The following is a 19013-nucleotide window of genomic DNA, read 5'->3' as shown; positions in this document are numbered from 1 at the left end:
GATGCAAATATTTGAGAGAAACCACAAACACGGGTGCTGTGTGTGTATAGCGCTGTGTGTGTGTGTGTGTGTCTGTGTGTGTGTGTGTGTGTGTGTGTGTGTGTGTGTGTGTGTGTGTGTGTGTGTGTGTGTGTGTGTGTGTGTGTGTGTGTGTGTGTGTGTGTGTGTGTGTGTGTGTGTGTGTGTGTGTGTGTGTGTGTGTGTGTGTGTGTGTGTGTGTGTGAAAGAATGAAGGGCAGTGGCATGACATTGAATATGTTGCTGCATGTGAGAAGTGGTCATGTTTGTGTAGGTATAATCATTAAATTGAATTTGGTGCAGTACTCTGAGATTTCACATCTAATAAAGTGGCAGAATGGAGTAGAAGCCATATATATATATATATATAAGCACTCCATACTAGCAGTTCCACATGTTTATGGCTGGGATTTGTACAGCTTGTGCTCAGTGATGTTAAGTAAGACGATAACACAATGACCAAGGGTGTGTAAACTACTACACTCATGTTTCCTCTATGTTTTTACTGTAATGACATTATTCCAATGAAGAATTCCATCAAGCCAAGATAAAAAATCTCCATCTTCCCAAGTCATTTAATATCATATAAATCAAAAATCCAGTGAAAGAAATATGCCAGTGTTGGAAAAACGGTTCAACCTGTTCCATTAGTGTATAAAACAACTCATAAGCTTAAAAGCTTCACTACTAAAACGTTTTATTTCAACAATGGATGGATTTAGCTGCTTAAAAGTCAGATATTTTCCTATCAGGTTGGAAACTGTGGTACAGTAAATACTATGCATTTGATTGAGTTGGTCACAAACTCCTGACAACGTTGATGTTGCTCTGTGTCAATAGAATTTGTGAAAATAGGAAACTGATGTGACACACTCACCATATCAAATACATAAAACGAGTACGTAATGTGTAAAAGATGTGATTTCACTATACAATTCCTGTAAACTTGTTGCTCACATGTCAATCTTATCCACTGTGCTTCTCTGAAAGCTGCAGCTTCTTATCTTGACTGTTACCAGCACTGACCGACCACTCTGCCCTGAGAACTGTTTGAGAGCTACAGCACCAGCAGAGCCGGTCTTGCCGGGTTTGTAATACAACTAGAAGCTTCTGGAAAACTCACTGGAAAGTCTCACATCCTCATGCATTATTAATAGCGCCTTAAGCTTTCCTTGTGCTGGGAATGACAAAACAAAAACCAGAGGTAGCAACTGTGTGGCATAATACTGAAGGGAGGATTGTGTTGGATTTGAATTCCACTAGCTTGTCATGCAGTGAGTCAGCCTTTGATGTCCCGTCAGCGTGTTGGCGGGGAATAGCAATTAGCTTCTAATAAATGGAGTCGGGGGTGAATCCTGTCCCTGATGGTTAGTGAGGAGCAGAAAGTTAAAGGTTAGGAATCCGAGGCTACGGCTCTGTGCCTGCATGAGTGTTTGTGTACTCAATTTTAACTTCTGCTAGGTTTAATTAATTGAAAAGCAACATTACCGGTTGAGTGGTAAGGTCAGGCAAAGGACTTACATTGGCAGCTCATTTTTCAGAAGCACCGATCTGAGTAGGAGGAGGTTTTCCTGAAAGAGATACAAGGAAAAATGTGTCAGCGTTTATGTATGTCACTAACCACTACAACCATGTCATGCTTTATTTACTTACAAGAAAAAAAATGGGCATCTTTTGGCTAAAGACACACAAACACACACACAAATATGTGATGAGTAGGCTTTGCCATGCAGCATTGCGAATTGGGTTAAAATGATCAGATTGAGACCCAGTGCTTGAGGGCAGCTTGTGTTCAGGCTCAGGCCAGTGAAGTATCTGCGAGCAGCTCCACCTTGTTGTCTACTTTACTATTCCTTGCCCTAGTTTATCTCTCCCTTTTTCCTCTCCCACACCTTCGAGGGTAGTACACAAGCACTGACTCGCTTTAGCACATTTCGATCACGGCTGTCTCCCACTCATCCATATTCCAGTCGCTTTTATAACACTGCAGTGTTCCAGAAACTATGACAATGTTGGATCAGGGCTCTTGTCTGCACACACTCCCCACGAGTCCTGTCTGGTAACACTGCAGAGTCCACACTGAAGAGTTTGATCAGTGCACGTTGTGTATAAGTGTGTGTATGTCGGTGTGCCTTCGGACATCTAAAGTATTCACATGTGTATGCTTGAGTTTATTACGTTATCTCCTTAAGCCTAGATGCTTGCTTTAAGTGTACATCATAATCCTGTCAATCACATTTCAAACACTTTCTTTTGATCATGTCCAATGTCAGAGAAGGACTTGAAGCTTCTCAGCACCAACGACATAAGGCCCATACTTTGACAAGAGCCATCTTAACTCCAAAGGGAAAGACTCTGAGGTCATACATCAAACTGCATCCCGCTCTTATTTTGCATTATGGATTCCTCTCCCTCGAATATTCAGTGAGAAGACGCCTTTCATTAGTTTCACAAGCACTCAAATTCACAGCGCCTAGAAAGGTATAACTCTGATATTAATATTAAAATTAGGCAGTGTTCAGCGTTTTATGGCTCTGTTTTATTCTTTTACATATTTCCAACTCCCAGCATGAAAACTGTTGGGTATTCTCTTTGATTTGTTGGGGCATTCATCTGTTGGTAGTCTTTGATGGTGGCACATAAACAACACACATATTCAGCAGGAAGAAAGCAACGGTATCCACATTGGAGCCTGATTTAGTTTTTTATTAAACCACAAAATAGGCTGTTTCTCCTGTCTTCTAAAATCACCCATGTGTTTTAAGTGCTTGAACGAAGGACCAATGCTGTGATTTTCTAACAGATATGGACTGTCCATATCAGGTTCCAGGTTGTAAACTGCCGATGGTCATACTAAAAAGGGCCAATGTGAAGTCAAATCTTCATAACTATGGTTTACTAGCTATGTTTCCATAGGTGTATAGTCTTCACAAGTGTGTCGTAACCTGCATCTAAGAATATTTCCGTTTTTTGTTATCTTACAATAAGCCTTTCATATCTACATAGGGAACGGTTCCTCCACTGACTCCAACATGTTTCAACAGTATCTCCTTCACGCTTTATTTGTTTAAAGGAAGGGTCTTGAAAGATACAATTTCAGTCTTTTAAATAGAGGAGTGAGAGGTATTCAGTTGGATGCAATCTGGAATGTTAGATGCCATCAAATCCAACAAACTGTCCCGCCAAAGGGACATTTAACAAAGTCTGAACATGTTGACTGAGGAGTTGGGAAATATAAAAGCAGGATGGACTGAAATGAAACCAGGAGACAGGTGGCAAATGTTAAGCTGTCCCTCTGTTTGGCTTTAATATCATGATACTGCCAGCTGAAGCGGCTGCCCTTCAGCCAGCTTTAGAGGTCCCTTCAGCCTATTGGCTGAGCGCCCCCGTACTGAACCGACATCCTGCACCTTCTGGACCAATCCTGTTTTCCGCTGTAGCACAAAGCTTTTCTGATATGTTTTTGTCTTCTAAAAGTAATATATTAGATGTATGTTTATGATCTGTTTTATTTATTTATTGTTGGTTGTATCGTTGACCTTGCTAATGTTATCCTCATTTTGCATAAGGTTTTCTTCTCTTTCTTTTATTCAGTCATACATGCAAGGTTTTAAAAAAAAAAAGGTTTTGTTGCTTTTGGTGTTGTGAATACGAGAAATAAGTAAAAAAATTAAAAACAGTTTGCCACCGTGGTTAGCTTTGACTTTTGGGATAGAATCAGCAAACACAGTACTCAACAGTGCTGTGACCTTTTGCACTAAAATGTCAAGAAAAACTGCGCACGCACACGCACGCGCACACGCACACGCGCACACACACACACACACACACACACACACACACACACACACACACACACACACACACACACACACACACACACACACACACACACACCACACACACACACACACACACACACCACACACACACACACACACACACACAGCTTCACAGTGTTAAAGGTCATCTCATATTAGATACAAGAAGAAGAATGACAAGAACAAGAGCAAAATCCACCTGTTAGTTATTATTATTATTATTATTATGAATAAAATCAATTGTAGAGAATCAAAGTGATTTTTTTTTAAAGAAATTGACTGCAAGTGTATAATTAAAAATGGTGAATGATAATGGGTAAACCAATTCTCCATAACTTTATCCACGTACAGCTGGAGCCACATAAGAAGGCCATTAGGTTTCCTAACACTTCCTGGGAGAAATATTTCAAAGCACAGATGAAGTTGAAGAAGACAAACCAAGGACACTTTATGGAGTTTTAAGGACTGACTGATTCGGGAACAGGAATTCAGCCAAACCACTCTTCTCCCGCTTCATCGCACACTGGAGATTGGAAGGACTAATGTCAAACTGCACATCAGGGCACCAGGTTTGAAGGGGCAGAGTAAGATAAATAAAATGAGATTGGGAAACAGATTGAGGCATCAGGCCAGAGGGATCTGATGGTTGGGCCCTTCATTTGGGAAATGCATTATAAATATCTGTTCATTGGCTGTGCAAAATCTCTCTCACTGATGGAAATTGGCTCCAATTGAGAAACAATTACATTTGATTAGATGTTTCGGATTTTCCATCTGAATTGATTGCATTGATGATTCCTTTATACTGCAGCAAATGTCTCAGAGCCGGGCAAACCTAGTTTAGAATAAAAAACAATATTAAGCAAACATTTCTGCTTGTATCGTTTTTGGATGGATTTCTGTCAAATGTAAGCACATCCTAGAGACAGAGACACTTGCAAGCCAGTAGTGTCTTAGACTTCCTAATCCTTTATTTGCGTTCTTTTCAGCTTATCACTTACAGGTCTATTTCACAAGGTTAAATACAAACTAATGTGTTCATTATTTTAAACACATCTGGTCGGCTGTTATGTCAATGTAACTGGATGATGATGAAAGTTATACTCAGTTACTTGTCTTTTGAAAACTTGTTCTGAATGTCATCTATTTGTAGTCTGTCATTTACTACTTCATTACTAATCTGATTACTGGTTCTCTTCTGAGAGATGAAACAACATATTATTGTTAAACTACCTAATTATTTTTGGATTAATTCCAAAATGCAGTGATGCGAGCCAGAGTTGTGTAATTATTCAGCTTTAAATCAAACAAATCTTTGTTGTCACTTCTTAACCATGAAACCCAATTACTGCAGGACCTGAAGGTCTCTATGTCTGGGTTTATCAAGCAAAACATTGATTATTCAAATGCTGTAACTAAAGTATGGACATTTAAAACAGTTACATAAACGTTAAAAAAAGAAATACTGGTGAAAAAGGCCAACAGACACAAGAGTCCTTCAGAAATCTGTTGGGACATTTCGTGAAGATAAGGATGAGAACTGCTCCTACTTATGCAATTTGTAGTATTCAGTGAGCAGATGGGAGGAAACTTAAGTGTGACTGAGGAGGAAAACCACAAGTGAGGCAGCGTGACAACGCTTTTGGAAAGAATCACACTTTCATTCCAAAAATCTCTGCATGTTATAATTATGCTAATGACTCAGTAGCTGGCAGCGGAAATGGCAACTGGATTAAATGTGGTCACTGCAATAATGGAAGCGTGTGTGTGTGTGTGCGTGCGCACGTGCGTGCGTGCGTGCGTGCGTGTAGATTAGAAATGACAAAATGTATGACAACAACAATTATCATTACAGAATGTTCAGTTATTCATGTTTATTCAAAAACATATTTTTGAATGCCCTCGATCTTAAACAGGGACTCAAAGTAACATCAGTAAACTGTGGCAGATGTGGCAAAAAAAGTACATTAATTTGTTATTTAAAGTTTTAATGAAAAGATGGTGATCAGAAGAAGATCGTCACAACATATACAAAAAACTGTTTTCCGACAACATTTACTCTCTTTCTTTAAAAGCATGTTGCATCTTTGAGTAAACAGGTGCAGCCAATCACAGTGACCTATGACAACAATCTCTCAACAAATGCAACGACGCAGGAACACACAGCAGCACAGATCTGCAGCCAGAGGCAGATGGTGAGTCTTTTTATATGAATGATTTCAGAGGCAAATCAGAGGCTACCGATTTCTCATCATATGTATACAGCTGGCTTCAGAGGGCAGAGAGGAGATTAATTAGACTTTGAATTATTAAACAAGTTCTGAGATATTTGATGTTAAGTTATACATGCCTTCAAACCAAGTCTGGGAAAAGTAAGGCATAACCCTTAAAGGGCCCATGTCATGCTTTTCCAGTTATTACCCGTCCCCTTGTGTGTTATGAAGGTTTTTATGCATGTAAACGGTGTGCAGAGTCACAAACCCTCAAAGTACACCCTGTAGCGAGTAAAACTCTAACACAGAAAAGACCTCCCCAAAACGCCTCGTTGGAGATACGTCATTGTCCATTTGATTCTTCCATTTCGTTCCGGGTACGGCATGTCATGATGTCAAGCCGTACCCGGAACGAAATGGACCAATCCGTGGAGCCGTTACGTTACGTCCGCGGAGCCGTTACGTTAAGCCCCCGCTGATTGGTCCAAATTGACCAATCCACGGACTTCCTCACACACACATCTGTGTGCAGGGAGCATGCAGCTCAGCTGATTTCTCCTCCCTGGCTGCAGGCTGATAACAGACAGTTGGGATCACGGTAAAATTCTCTCTGCAGACCCATTCTCACAGCGTTTATCAACCTTTTTCTTACTCAATATCAAGCCACACTTATTGTTTTTACTTCGGCTGTGACTTTGTGTGTGCTCAGGATGAGTTTGGCTGTGTTTGGCTGTGTATCGCTAACAAGGAAACAACACCTCCACGGAGCTCAGCGCGATTCACAACGTCCCGACCAATCAGAGCACACTGTGCTCACAGGGAGGGTGGGGGCTGGAGCTTTTGGAGCTACAACGAGCCGTTAAAGGCAGAGAGTGAAATTCAGTGAATACACGTAGTTTACAGAGATGCTGTATGAGAAACCAATGTGAGTTTGGAAAATTGCACAATATAAATCTATTCTAGTATACCTCAACAATGGAATTATGATCAGTGGAAATGGCCATGACATGGGGCCTTTAAGATTAACTTTCTGTTAAACAATATCATACATTGTTTTTCATTATCTTATTTGGGAGTTAAATGTGTATGTTTTCTGGGAACTACTAACTACTTCCGCTTTTGAAATCACAGAACTCCTCAGCTCTGTAGCAGATCAGACTACTTTTGTTCTTTGAACTTCTTCCTCGCTCGGAACAAGGGGGTGGAGTACAGAGAGAGGGAGAGAAGGAGCTGAACAACATGTACTCCAAAGATTGATCACTGATGTATCCCAAACTCAAGTCAAAGTACCTATAAATAAATAGAAAAACCAATACAAATGAATTATAAATAACTGAATTATCAAGGCATCGACACCTCTTTGTAATCTCTGCTAACATTATGTTGAAATAACGCTCTTATGTCTATTTCAAATTATTAGTTGTACTTTTTGTGGTTGATATTGAACAGGCCACTTCTTTCAACTCCACTACGTCAGTCAACTTTTGCAATTGGTAAACATTATGAGTTAACACAGAGAAAAGTTAAACTCCATCCACAATCCCAGGCAAGACCATCTCTACATCTATTCCTGGATCTGGCTTGACTTCGGTCAATGTCTCCGTGTTGAAGGCAAGGCTTTCAAAACTGAAACATGTTTAGAGAACATTTTAAAAGGGTCATCTTTTGGAACATCAATTCCCTTTTGTTCCATTTCCAGTATGCATTAATGTTTTCACCTGCAGTGTCCTCTTGATAGGTTAGAGTATAGAATATAATTGCTTCAACCTTATGTCAAGGTTGCACTTGATACAACTCCCTGTTGACCCGGTTCTTATCTAGCAGTTGTATTTCAAACCACGTTTACGCTTTCTGACAAAAGGCCAGAAAATATTGGTGGAAAAGAGAAAATGATTCTCCCTCAACAGATGAATCAAGAAATTATTATTTGTATATTCTCAAACTTCCACTGATCACATTTGTTAAATATGAAGTGGCAGCATTTATTTATTTGCAAGTGTGTTGACCTTGATTCCAACAACCCAATAACATATGGAGGGACCAGATCTTGTGAGAATACTATACTGTATATATTTAAATGATATTTAGTGATGAGGATCAAATTGGTTTATTAGTTGAAGATTTATGTTTGGACCATATTCAATTATTGTTTGGACAATGCAGTAAAATCAACTGTAAGGGTCCATGATCTGAAAGATACAGAATGACAGGTACAAACATTTCCACAGAGGCTACATAATTTGTCTCCAACTAGCCACACCTTTTATTTTGTATGACTATGGAGATACTCTGTTTTGTAGGGACCTAGAAGTTTTATTTTCTAGAGTCAATTAGTTATATAATCAACTATAGGCCACTTACCAGTGCCTGGTCTTATCTACTCAAGCTTTTCAAAACTCACTCTCAGTTCATTCAATGTACACTTCAGCGTTTTGTGTTGCTTAAGAGTAGTACAGAGCCTTATATAGTATTAAAAGATACACTTTGAATGTCTCAGTTGTTTATTTTAGCATAATCTGCAAAAACACACAGACCAGCCGGTCCATTTGCTACTCAGGCCCGACAGGATTGATCACTGTGTGTTTCTGTCTATGTTTGTGTTGCATTTTGAACAATCCTTTCTATGTCGTATTCTGTAAAACAGAGAATGTTAAGTACAAGACATTACATAAATGTTGCAGCAGGCTGCCCTCAGCTCTACCTGTGATAAGCCAGAGAATCCGTATATCTCTTAGTCATAGACGCTCGAGTGGCAGACGGTGTAAATGGAGCCTGCTGGTAAAATGCAGGCCGACTGTGAACGCAGCGCGCTAGCTCTGTAGGACCTGGCTCAAGAGAGAGATGCACTGCATCAGCTAATCTGCACGCACGCACGCACGCACGCACGCACGCACGCAGACCAGACGCAGACATACATATTCACATACTTTAGACACACTCACATTAACAAACAGCTGACCAGCGTCCAGGTCACCGTGGACATATGGATATATAAAGTACTGTTGAAGCAAGGGAAAGATGAAAATAGTGCCATTAACTAAATTACCACACATTTCTTCAGAACATTTTTAAGTCACAGTAACAATTAATCCTAGCTGCCTGTGTGTTTGAGTATCAAGAGGAAAAGGGATTATTTAGTGCCTAGTTGCAAATGAAGTGAGTTAAGGTGGTGAGATGAAATTGATGGTAATGAAAGCCCAACTTTTTGTCCATTTCGCAACTGAAAATAATGTGTGTACAGTATGTGGGCCACCTATAATGCATTTAGTCTATTATCATCTTAGACTGTTGTGTGTCTTTTTTTGAGTGGATGTGTTTGAGTAGTTTGGCATGTGTATTTGTCTTTGATCAGGGATTTCATTAAAACACTGCCAATGTTTAATGAGGATAGAGTCTAGTCTATTATATATTCATTAATTCAGCACACACACTGCACATTATCTAGCTTAGGTGTTCAGGCAAAATGGACCACTGGCCATATCTAGCATAATAGCAGGTTCCAGGTGAAGTCTCATGTAGGAGAGACACGCCAATAATTTACAACAGGTGCTTGCTTTACTGCCAGAAATATTGCACTATGCCGTTTTAATAATTTGTATGTATAAGCCAAGAAACACGTTTTTCTAAAAAAAAAAAAAAAATCTGCAACATTACAATGTGTTTTTATAAGAAGTATAGACAAAAATCAAGAAAAGTAAGTGCACAATAAATGACAATCAACTAGTGTCAACCGATTTAAATAATTAGTTGTAACCAAACTAAGTCTACAGCCATGCTAGCAGCTCTGCGAGGCTTTATGCAGCGCTACGTTCAGCTAAATGTTAATGTCAGAGTGTAATGTCTACCATATTAACCCTCTAAGATTAGCATTTAAGTGCAAATTATCACTAAACATAAGGTTGGGCTGATGGGAATGTCATGTTTGAAATGTTGATGTAACGCTGGCACAAGATGAATATTTCGGGGGGAGGTTTTGACATCTTTATCCAATGGGTGACATGAATGTCCAAACCAACTTCAATGGCAATCTATCAAATTGTTTGAACATTTTTATTCCATTTAACAAAACCACAAATGTCAACCACATTGTGGCGCTAAAGGAAAAAGAGATCACAATAGTTATTCTGTTTCATCTTTTGGGCACCATGGATATCTGTACCACATTTCCTCACAGTCAAACCACTAATTGTAAATATTCTTTATTAAAACCATGCATCAATCAATCAAACATTATAGGCCATGCATGCCTGTCTTAAATTACAAGGCAAGCTAAATGATTTAAATAGTTTCAGATATTTCAGCCTGAATCAAAGTGTTGTATCAACAGACACACGGACCGATGTTGCCATCCATTGAGCTGCTAGCATGGCTAATGAAAAGGCAGAGAGGCTGACTGCATAATAATGTATATTATCAAACACACAGGCAGACAACTACTGTAGTACATTACTGACTATATGATGCAGTTGCTGTATATGTGTGCTGGGCCGACCCTGTCAGTGAGTACAGTATCGCAGAGCAACAACAAGAGACAGCTTATGTTCTCATGGTCGCGAAGCTACCGGGGAACAATGGGACAATTCTGCCTCTCAGCAAGGTTGCTGAATGGCAATGTGGGAAATGGTAAGCGAGCCTCAGGTTTATATTTAAGTGTCCGCATCAGGCCAAACACTGTCTACTGGGTCTTACCGTTAACATAATTATTTCACATGTTGTGAGGGGACCATGTAATAAAACAATCACCATAGATTTGGATGATTTCTAATTTAGTTTTATTTTCAGCTACTTAACCAGGTGTGATTAGAATAAATGCAATACGACACCTTCAATTTTCAATTACGCGGCAGGTAGCAGCTGTTAAGGTGCCATTACTGTTATTAAACTCTCTGCTGTCTTTATTGCAGGATGAAACTCAGGAGACTCTTCCAAAGCCCCTGTGGGAGACATAGATATATATGTGTAACTGAATAAGTTACATTCAATTACTGCCCCTTTGGGACCCATAGGATTACCATTGATGCAATAACCGCTGTCTTGAATATGGCAGACGGTACTGCCAACAACCTGGCCATGGCAGTCATTCACAGTTTACATCCTGTTCATTGGTTTAAAGCATCTGCTGATGGCAAAAATATGAAGCTCATTCCCTCCTTTCTATTGTGATATTGTTAGGCTTGAATATAGCATCACCAGGCCCTTTGTGAGTTACATGCCAGCTGCATGCCCATTTGAACAGAGAGAATAGAGTACAGAAGAAAGTAGGCTGGAGGGTTGAAGACCTAACTGAAACAAATGATGCGCCTGCAGCACCTGACCAGCCGGCCCAGATTCAATGGAAGCAAGAGATGGATGAGTGTCGCTGAGAGTAGCTAGCACGAGAGGGGGGAATTGGATTTTATAGAGGCAAACAAGACGGATGGATGCAGACCAAGCCACCCTGTCTCGCAAAGCTGCTGTCTGATACCTCAGAGAGGTCGGTGAAAGGAGTGCCGGCACGTCACATTTAACAGACAACAATGAAGGAGGACAGGCGTGCTGCTGAAAAGTAGGACAAGAACAGGCTGGCCTACTGTAAAAGCCCATGGGATGTTCACCAATAAAGAGAGACCGCATCCACTGACAGCCGAGCGCTGCATTTACTGAGCCGCAACAATAGCCTGTTTAGACAGCCAGAGAGCAGCGTGGGTGATTTTAAGCTTTTTTTTTTTTTAAAGTTGTTTGTTAATGCTATTTATATTAGCTCACAGCAATGGATTATTTACAGGTTGAGCTTAAATTAAGTATTATTTGCGTGCTTCCTATTGCGATAGCAGTGATTTAAAGCGGCCTGCGAGTAACGTGCTGTAAGTCATCCACGGGCTGCATGCAGGGAGGTCACAGGCTTAAAAAATGTAGAATCATAAGATGCATATATTCAGGACCATTACAAAAACCTGACATGTCACACACTGACATTCGATTAATCTACAGCCTCAAGGATATGACAATTCAAATCCCTCAGGACAAGAGGTGTCACAATTCGGGCTTCATTTTCATTTCATTTAATCGTTTATTTGAAGAGGGACAGTGCACATTGATGAACATTTAAAACAAATAATGCTTTAAAACGTAAACATGCCGGATTTTAGCTTTGAGCTAGTTTTCATCCGTAGTCCCTCACATACAACATTTAAGAACATGACATTTATATACATAGCAAAATAAATACATGATATGCAAAAAGAGCATGAGCAGCATATAAGCATTAACCACATGGCAGTACAATGTAGCAGCTACGACATATAAAGTGCAGGAGGAGATAAAAGGGCTACATCAAGTGCAAGAGGAGATGCCCCTGTATTGAAGTGCATCTAGCGGTGATCGCACGTTTGTTTGTTTCTCAACCATTCTTTGAGTTGACCTTTAAAACTGTTCAAAGTGGGACAATCCCGTATCTCAGTTGGGAGGCTATTCCAGAAAGAGCTGCCCTTAATTGATAGAACATTTTGACAGAAAGTGGTCCGTCTGCGGTGGACTTCACAGTCTCCTCTGGTTTCTGACCTAGTGCAGCGTCCAGAGTGTTTTTTGTGGATGAATTCCCCTAAGGGGGGGGGGGGGGCAGTCCATGTAAACATTTATAAAAAAAATACTTTTAAAAGACTTAAAATGATCAAAACTCAAGAAATTGTGTTTTTCAAGGATGGTACAGTGGTGGTATGAATATGGCTTTCTGTCAAAAACCTTGATAGCTCTCTTGTACAGCTGTTCTATGGGTTTCAGGTTTGTGGCACAAGCAAACGATCAGTTTGTCAAACAGTATTCAATGTGGGATAGAATCATACAGTGGAGGTATGACTTTGCAGCATTGACAGTTAAGAAAGGTCTAATTTGTTTAAAATGTTGCAAGTTGAATTTAACGGTGTTGGATACTTTCTTGATATGTTTCTTAAAAGTCAAGTTTGAGTCCAGTATCTCCAAGATACTTGAAGTGGGAGACTAGTTCTAATTCTGCTCCGTTTAAAAACACATTGGATCCTTCGATTTTGACTGGTCGTTTACTGAACATCATGCATACTGTTTTTTTTGCATTTAACTGTAAGCAAATGTTGTTCAGCCAGTGTTGAACCTTGTCCAAATTATTTGAGAGACAGGATGTGATTATTTCAGTATTTTTCCCGTGTACAAAGATGTCTTGCTCATGTGACCTGGAAAAGACAGAATGGTTACTTAGTGCTCACTTTTCTAAGTTAAAAACGTACTCACTTTTCTTCAACTACTAAAATAATCCAATTATATTTATCCCCCAGTTTTCATAGAGATAATGCAAAATAATAAGCGGCTCCAGTAAACCCCTTTAAGTGAAGAAGTATGAGAAGTATGGGCAGAAGGGCATGGACAGGAATCTAGGCTAAGTACAAAAGGTCTTAATGTGCTATTCTTCGGAATAGTAATCTCTTAATGGTCCATGCGTGCGGCCCGCTTTGTGTTTCCCCCTCCTAACAAAGACAAGCGTGAAGCAGACATCTGGACAGTCTTCGAGCACTGGCTCAAACATATGCTGCAGATCAGCTGCAACAGGATTGTGTGTGTGTGCAACATTGCAGGTGTTCCTCGAAGAATACACACGCAGACTCTCTCATGCTGGAAATGGACATAATCACTTTATTTGTGTCAGTTTTTTAGCTGGAAGGGACAAGTGAATGATCAGTAGCTACCATGAGTGAGGACAATTGGGATGATCTATGCCTTGGCACAAAAGCTTAGTGTTGAATGAATGTGACAAATACTTGCAGGAAGAAATGTTGACGTCTTAAGGTTTGCCGAGATTTACACTGTGATTAGAAATGATATGTTTGAAATGCCAATATCGGAGAAAATATCAGGAAATGTGCTTTCATTTGTGGAATTGCTGCATGAAATCTTTTAATGCAATAATTATTCTGCTTTGATGCCCTTTAATGTTCAGTGATCACTGAAATTGGAGTCATACTTTATGAAATGACTGTTTGTGCAGCAGCATACAGATGTGCAGATTTCCTCATACTTTGTACTTTGTGACTGATGTAATACTTTGCCTCTCAATCAACTCTCTCTGCCTCTGGCACTGCCAGGCACATAATGTTACACCTGGCTGTGCAGCAACTTCTTGGTGTTTCATCACTATTGCATTGAGACTAGCTATCCATGTAAGATGTTGTGTGACTCTGAATGTGTTCAAAAAGGAGTTTCAGTGAATTGACGATGGCCCCTTGATACTAAGACACAGAGGGTGTTTCTCAATCGCGAGTAAAGCTGCTTCAGAGCCACTATTTCAAGCATACTACGTCATCGAGTGCCGCCGAAGTACTGTTCCAATCTCCAGCATACTTGGAAATCTACCGAGCCCGGCGTACTTCGTTTGGAGAAATATCGAGGCTGCACATGAGTAGACTCCGCGGTCTTAAAATCCCCACAATGCTTTGCGCACGGACCAATTTCCCCAAATCTGTGGCGGAAGATGTAAGGCGGGGCCTCTCATATGACGCACACCTGCACACTTGCTAGCGTGTTCCACTCTTCGTTTTCCGAATGCCAGGAAGTATTCTTGACTCGCTTCTGAAGCAAGATGCTCGGCAGACATGTGCTGCCAAGCAAGCGTACTCGCGATTGAGAAACACCCTGATTCTTACCTGACACACATGTCAAAGCTTGTGTCAAGTAATGTCTAGCAGACTGTTTGATGACATCAGAAGCTGAAGAAATCGCTGAACTGTATTGGTGTATTGGTGTTAGCAACACAATGGGTGATGGATTCATTTGATATGATGCCATGTGACAGCAAAGCAGAGAAATATAGGGGATGGCAAGTAGGTGATCAAGACTTAAGCCTCTGTTGTACTGCTAACCGGACTCATACACAAACAAAAGCAGACACAATGTGTATTAGTTCTCCTTATACTTATTGGTGGAGTTCTGTTGAAGGATGCCACGATAACCACTTGTGTACCAAGTTGTTGTAAACGTGCAAATGAACCCTCAAGATTAGCAATTATGCTATAATATGAGGATGTATGTATGGCAATGTTGGTGTGCTGAAATATCCCAACAACTATTGGACAGATGGATATTACATTTTCTCACATATGGCTCCCAAGATGACCCCAAAACTTCCGCTCTAATTATGTTTACGTTTTAATTTTTAATTATGGCCAACATTGTGTATTCAAACATTTGTGTACCATATTGGCCGACATACTGTATTCTGATATTACCTAACTGCTACCTGCTGCAATTCTTAAACAAGAGAGTAGGAATACCAGAGGATCACATATTCCAAACTAGTATAAGCAATTTTTACAAGTACCAGAGGCCAACAATCTGAATTCAATGGGGGGGATGCGCTGCTTCTTTGTCAAGGTTGAATCCTGCTCTTATCATTTCTGGCAACAATCAGACATCACTGTGAAGCTTTTGATCTTTTTTCAAGGCACAGGGTTACAGATTCCCTAAGCTTCACGTTGTCTGCTTATTATCACTGGGTTCTCTAGCTGCAGAATAGACAATGAGATGAATGTTGAATAGAAATAGACCTTTCCATTGAAATGCTGCTCAATGCCTTTTGATTACACTTAACACAATGTCTCCCGCTTCTTTTAAAGACATTTGAACAGTGCAAGGGAAATCTATAAGGGAGGTCTCTGTTTTCAAGTATCCTTTAATGACAGCTCATACCCCTCCATTGGACCTGAACCAAAATGAGTGCCAATATGTGAAAAGAACTGACTCACTTATGACATGTAAGCATATATCTATTCACCAAATCATTTATTTAAATGAACCTAAATACAACAACTTTCTTTAGGGAGAAGTTGGGGCCATTTGTAATGATTTTCTCTGTTCCTACCAGGCATTGAAGTTTGAATCTTCTTTGGATTAACAATGACACAAACACTATGTATTCCTAACTTTCTTTTCCTAGTGATGTACATCATTAAGCCAGACAAATGTTGACTCCTGAAGACACTTTCATGGTTGTTTCTCTAGAGTGATTTATTTTGCTAAATCGGAAAGTGCCACAGATCTCTATTTCAACATCCGTGACTCGGTCCCAGGGGAACCCTTAAAACATCAGTGATGCACTGCAGTGATGCTAGCCACCAAAGCATTCATAGTCATCACTTGTGACACACTTTCCCCCGCTCCCTACTTTAGTACAAACTACAGTAAAACATGATGCAATAAATTGTTCCCAACAGAATGTATTTATTCTGATATTGTCTGTTTAAGGCAACCTAACCATTGCTGACATGTATCACAGCTAAGATATCTCCACCCATACATAATAACATATCTTTGTCCAAAAACAATGAAATAAAGTTTGCTGTGTCTGCTTTATTGCACTGAAGAAGAACTTGCTTGTGTGCAGTTTAGTGCTTCATAGTGGCTTTAATTGTATTTCTATTCAAATTCTCACTTGGAATCCTGAACAGAGCTAGAGGAGCAAATTAACTAGGCCTTTTAAAGACCAAAACTAGGTTGTATTTATTTAACTTCTAAGAATACGATTTGATGAATAGCTCAAGACTACAACAAGTGTTGAAGGCTTCTCACAGAAAAGGGAGAACTCTTAAGAGATACAAGGATTATATTGGATAGGAAACAGAATGTATTCCAATTTAAGCTTTTGAGTGTTTACAGATTAAACTGGCAATGGCTTTTTTTGGCACATATTTATTAATTATTGTGAGGCTTTTTTTCTGCATTTTGCTATTTTACTCACCTTGAGTCATGTTTGTCTGCTATTTCCTGCCTTGATCAGTCCTTGTTTGATCCTGTGTGTGTGTGTGTGTGTGTGTGTGTGTGTGTGTGTGTGTGCGTGTGCGTGCGTGCGTGCGTGCGTGCGTGCGTTCCTATAATGGATGTATTATAACACATTTGTATCAATATTATTATAATGATTATTTTATCTGGTTTACACTTACCTTTTCTTGCTCTCTTGATGTTTGAGATTCACTGGCTGAACACGTTTGTGGTTATTCTGATTGTTCCAGGTCTGACGTAACATCATCAGCCACAACAACATCCACACTGAGGCTGCACAGAGAGTCCGCACATAAAAATAGAACAACTCAGGCTGAGTTCTCATTCTGTTCTGAAGAGGCACTATGTTTTTACCAAGTCTGTACATTTTGTACTGAATTGTAAATGGAGACTAATTAGAGAATCAGAAAGCATTAATGAACCAACAGATAACGGGGTGGTCTCATATTGCTACAGCCATTAGACGGTGCATTGCCTGATTAAATCTGGAATTAAATAATTAGGTAGTTTAATATTTTTCAAATACCGTTCAGGGGAAAGAATGTGACAAGGATGCAAAACAAGAAAGATAACTTGACCGCTACCGAGGTGACAGAACAATGAATTCACTTTTGTTTTATATATAATTATCAGATCATAAATTATGTTAATCCCCCATTGTTTATTTTAACGCATAACCTCATTCAACATTGATCAGCTCACATGATCAAAGCAAACATTATTCTGTACACTCAACCTCCACTTTTAATGCAACTCCAGTCAGTTTCCCTATTCATACATATTTCCTTCTCTGGGCAAAATCAGCAGATTCCTGTTTGTGTGATTTAAATAAACAGGACTGCTCCAGCTTGAGGCTCTCCTTCAATTTTCCACTTCATATCCTGAGTCAAGCCGTGTTAATGTGACAAACAACCATACCAGCCTGTCATGGGAAAAATCTGGCGTCACCTGCAGAGAGGAAGGATCGGGACGACTGGTGTTTTCACCTGCATGCTGTCATTCACGGGCAGAGATGCTCACTTAACGACGGGAGAGTCAGTCTGAATCTGCGTTTTCCTGAAGCGATTCAGGGTGTCAGTAATTCATCTGCAGGATGTGAATAGGCGACTCACTTACAGTCAGATCTGTCACAGCAGGATGTGTTCTCCCGCTGAAGTTGTAGATGATTTAGCTGATTCAAGGAGAAAACAAGATTGGGATGAGCTGGCATATTTCTCTGACCTCCGAGGCTGATTAATAACCTTCTATGTGCACTTCATGGGAGTTTGGCTGAGGCTCACAACTCACAAGTGAGAAAAATGCAATTACCATGGATGGAAGACACATTTAGCGCAGTATGAGTACTGGTATTTTACCTGTACATGACTCGTGCAGGTAAACAAAGTGGGTTGTAACCCATTTTTTGCCTAAAGAGAGCTATGCCACCTTGTAAGACTTTACTGTGGTCCAGGCTTTGTGAAGGAATCTCAACTAAACTCGACTGGATTGCTTTCCTTCTTACCGCACACAGATATGTAACGCATCACATTAAAAATGTTAAATAGAAATGCACATGTCAACCATAACTACAGAGACTTTATTAGTCCTCCTTAGTGTACATCACAGGGGCGTTGGGAGATTCCTTTGAAGAGTGGGGACATTACTGTGACACTGCCAGAAGCTTTTAGAGGTGCTCAGGCATCGGCGAATGCACGGAAATACAGCTTAGTCATCTCTTGACTCCGAGCTGTGTGTTTGCTGGTACAAGGGATGAAGGACTTCTTCCTCATTGCTGCTGTATTTAAAGTTAGCCTAAATAAGATGTCTTTCCTCCACCTCTTTCATCTGCTCCATTCTCCAACAGGAGCAGAAGGTCTCTCAACCCTCCGCCGTTCTCTGGTTCTTTCTATCCTCCCTTCCCCTGTCTTTCTCCCTGTGTGAGGGAGCTGAAAGCTCTTTAAAGATGCCCCAGGGCTTAACCACTTTGACATTATTACATGAGCCTGTCTCCATCAAACCAATCCCAAGCCAATTGAGGAGCTTACATCTTGCCACAGCAGCTTTACTGGGACGAGGGAAGCTTCTAATTCCACTGACATGGCCAGCTGTAGACTTCATCACACCTGGCTGATTCAGGGACTTTTGAGGAATGTTAAACTTCATGGACAGACGTAAAAATAAGAGGGACAGAGAGAGATGTAAT

General features: G+C 40.2%; 1 protein-coding gene across 7 annotated transcripts in view; it reads right to left on the bottom strand.

Annotated features, from left to right (window-relative positions):
* dlgap4b (discs, large (Drosophila) homolog-associated protein 4b) overlaps window positions 1-19013 on the bottom strand; it is a 102125-nt gene that overhangs the window by 39409 nt on the left and 43703 nt on the right. For 6 of the 7 annotated variants that reach the window (XM_034134992.1, XM_034134986.1, XM_034134991.1 and 3 more), the window contains one exon: window positions 1540-1589. The exons of the other annotated variant lie outside the window; for it this stretch is intronic. The gene's annotated coding sequence lies outside the window, so the exon portion shown is untranslated. The remainder of the gene's footprint in view (window positions 1-1539; window positions 1590-19013) is intronic. 7 annotated transcript variants of the gene reach the window in all.

This window comes from Trematomus bernacchii, unplaced genomic scaffold, assembly GCF_902827165.1.
Source record: "Trematomus bernacchii unplaced genomic scaffold, fTreBer1.1, whole genome shotgun sequence".
Classification (NCBI taxonomy): domain Eukaryota; kingdom Metazoa; phylum Chordata; class Actinopteri; order Perciformes; family Nototheniidae; genus Trematomus; species Trematomus bernacchii.
This window is presented reverse-complemented; position numbering and strand designations above follow the sequence as displayed.